The sequence below is a fragment of the Anopheles darlingi genome, chromosome 2 (assembly GCF_943734745.1).
Source record: "Anopheles darlingi chromosome 2, idAnoDarlMG_H_01, whole genome shotgun sequence".
NCBI lineage: Eukaryota > Metazoa > Arthropoda > Insecta > Diptera > Culicidae > Anopheles > Anopheles darlingi.
In genome coordinates, this window is record NC_064874.1 from 52,739,403 (window position 1) to 52,742,826 (window position 3,424).

Sequence of the window (3,424 nt, forward strand, 5' to 3'; positions counted from 1 at the left end):
CTTTTTCACAAACAGTTCAGTTGTGTCCAAAGAGGCTATATCATAAAAAGGCCAGACTTAACGAGCTTTTTAATGTTTCTTGTGCCTTGAGATAAAATAATAAGCTGGTTACAAACGATTAATATTACAAAATTACAACATTCTACTGTGTATGGGAATAGATCATAGTGATCATTCATTTTTTGTTTTAAAAAAGTGCATAAACATACAAATTTGGACTCCAGACATTATTTTACTTTGATCCAGAGCTTTCGTATTGTTTTTTCGTATATTCTTCTATGTAATAAAGTTAACTTTCGAAATGCTTACCTCTAAATTGCCTATTTACGAAAAGAGTCTTTACTCGGATTAGTTTTAACGCATAACAAACCAAACAAGTTAACTTTTTCCACGTTGACGGCCCATCGATGGCAATTTGGACTTACTAAATAATCAACTGAATGATCGGAAAAAACAATCTCTACTAGGCAGTATTCGTATCGATAGATAAACTTAAATTGTAATTTAAACACGACAAGTATGGATATGTTCTTCTCCAGGGGTCAGTACTTTAGATTTAGTGGTTAACTAATATAGAACATTTGTTCGAAGTCATTGACTGTAGATGTATGCCTATATACGCATGCGCGATATTTATCGATAAAATAATTTAAAAAAAACTGGAAAAATTTCGTTTTGACGTCAGTAATGTGAACGAAAACGAGAAGAAGTTCAAAATATTCTAATTTCTAATTCATTTAACGAATTATATTATTTTACGCCCTAAACCAACAGATTTGAATACCGAATTTATTGCAAAAAAAAAAAAAGCGGGACGATAATAATTCTTCATTCGAAAACCAATTCCCTGTCAAATCAAACAAAAATGAATAGCAGTACTGAATAGCATTGAATATCAAATCTTTAGTTTTTTTTAACATATATAAGGACGGACAAGCAATACGTTTAAATCTTTCAACTTATTAAAATGAATATTATTGTCATTTAAAATGGTTAAAGTATAAAGCCTTCCGCTCCATGAGCGGACGGTGTGGCCGGCCACACCATATGGTGCGGCTGAGGACGTGGAGGTAGCGGCGGTAACGGACGAGGAGCTGCAGCTTGTGGCTCTCGTCTGGACCCAGCCAAAGCGCCGGGTCCGGATGGACTCCCGAACGTCGCTTTGAGGGCCGCCTTGCGCTCTTGTCCCAGAATGTTCCGGAGTGCACTGCAAAGGTGCCTGGATGACGGCGTGTTCCCTGACCGCTGGAAACGGCAGAAGCTTGTGCTATTGCCGAAACCTGGCAGGAACCCTGGGGACGCCCCATCCTACCGACCGATCTGTCTGCTGGATGCCATGGGCAAGCTCTTGGAGCGCCTGATACTGAATAGGTTGACGGTGTTCACGGAGGGAGCCCGGGGCCTCTCTGGGAGGCAGTTTGTTTTTAGGAGGGGGAAGTCTACCGTCGATGCGATAAGGATGGTGGTCGAAACTGCTAGTGGTGTTCGCCAAAGGCGGGGCGCAGACTGTCTCTGCGCTATTGTCACGATTGACGTGAAGAACGCCTTCAATAACGCCAGCTGGATAGCGATCGCCCGGGCGTTGCATGGTATGAGGGTACCCGATTACCTTTGCCGTATCCTGGGAAGCTACTTCGATCATCGCGACCTGCTGTACGACACCGACTCAGGACCACAGGAAATGCCGCTTACGGCTGGCGTTCCCCAAGGATCCGTTCTAGGGCCAACACTCTGGAACGTGATGTTTGATGGGGTTCTGCGGCTGAGACTTCCGGTCGGAACTTTGGTCGTTGGCTTTGCCGATGATATGGTCCTAGCGGTCCGTGGACAGAGCCTGAAGGAGGTGGAAGTTAACGCGGAGCGCTCGATCGAAGCCGTGCAAACGTGGATGTCTGGGGTGGGGCTTGAGGTAGCTCGTCACAAAACCGAGGTGGTGCTTGTTAGCGGCCTGCAGGCCGTCCAAGAGATATCGATTGACCTCGATGGTCTAGTGGTTCGGTCTCAGGAAGCGATCAGGTACCTCGGGGTGATGGTAGATCGCAGGCTTACCTTCGGCAGCCACGTTGATCATGCTACCACTAAGGCGCGTGGGGCCCTTAACGCTCTTTCTGCCATTATGCGTGGAGCGGGAGGCATCAGGCATCACTAGCCAGCGTAGTCACTTCGGTATTGCGTTACGCGGGTCCTGTTTGGGCAGAGGCTCTGTCGGCCCGGAGTCGGGTCGAGCTAAACCGTGTCCACCGGCTCACTGGGATTAGGGTTGCGGGAGCCTTCCGAACCGTATCCTCGGCGGCCATTAGTGTGATTACCGGCATGATCCCGGTTGGGATCCTCATCGACGAGGACAGGGAACGCTACGCTGGTCGTGGCGTAGCGGGCATTCGAACGGAGGCGCGACGCAGGTCGCTGCAGCGCTGGCAGCGAGAGTGGGAAAACAACCGGTACGGCCGATGGACGTATCGGCTTATTCCCAATGTCGAGAGATGGCTGTGTCGTAGGTATGGTGAGATCAACCCCTGTCTTGTCCAGTTTCTATCGGGACATGGGTATTTCAGGAAGTATCTCCACCGTATACAGCGTGCGCCGTCGCCGGACTGCTCAACCTGCGTGGGCGTTGTTGAGTCCCCAGAGCATATCTTGTTCGTCTGCCCTAGGTTTGAAGAGGCCAGGACAGAGATGGACGCAGCTCTAGGAGGAGGGGTAAGGGTTCAAAACGTAGTGCAGCGGATGTGTGAGAGCAGGGAGGCTTTCGACACCGCTAGCAGCTGCGTTGGCCGCATAATGGAGAGGCTACGCGTGGAATGGCGGGAATTCCAGCGCTCTCAGGCCGCTGGCGAGGACCAGCAACAAATGCAGAGGTAAAAGGAAAAACAAGCGGATGTTCCTCGGACATCCGCCTGGGCTTTTCGGCGACCCGCGCCGACCTTGAGACCCACTGTGGCTGGGGGAAAGCCTGTGCCTTGGCGCAACCTTTAGGTGCTTAGGCACGGTCCGTCTTAGATTTGGGAGGAACATTTTTTGGGAGTGACGAGTATGTAAGGTGGTTTGAACAACGTCACTCCAAAAAATATAGTCGTTTCAGACCTGTGTTTTCGCGGTGCAAGTGCCTCGGCACTGCCACCCTCGCTGCGAGTCATCTCGAAAGAGGCACACAGCAGCAGGGTGGTAACGGGAAACCAAGCTAGTGGTTTAGTGGGTGAGAGTCCCACACTGTTCCCGAGGACTTTCCTCAGGTTCGTACATTAGTATTCCATCTAGTTTGTCAAACGGAAAAAAAAAGTATAAAGCCTGGAACACTTAATAATTATTTTATTTTTTTTACATGTGTTTTTACAATTTTTGCATTTTTTATGATTGCTTAGCCTTTCAAGAGTATTGTGTGAAATTTTTGGATCAATCGAAGCAAAACTGACAAAGATATTGA

General features: G+C 48.1%; 1 protein-coding gene across 3 annotated transcripts in view; it reads right to left on the reverse strand.

Annotated features, from left to right (window-relative positions):
* The window catches only part of LOC125950660 (IDLSRF-like peptide), a 3,033-nt gene extending 2,448 nt beyond the window's left edge, over positions 1–585 (reverse strand). Inside the window, exons 1-2 of one of the 3 annotated variants that reach the window (XM_049678844.1) lie at positions 310–585; positions 1–35 (exon numbers count right to left, since the gene is read on the reverse strand). The exon at positions 1–35 is cut by the window's left edge and continues 129 nt beyond it. The gene's annotated coding sequence lies outside the window, so the exon portion shown is untranslated. Of the gene's footprint in view, positions 86–309 lie in introns of all 3 variants that reach the window. The other 2 variants (XM_049678845.1, XM_049678846.1) reach the window with 2 other exon arrangements.
* Between the last annotated feature and the right edge of the window lie 2,839 nt (positions 586–3,424).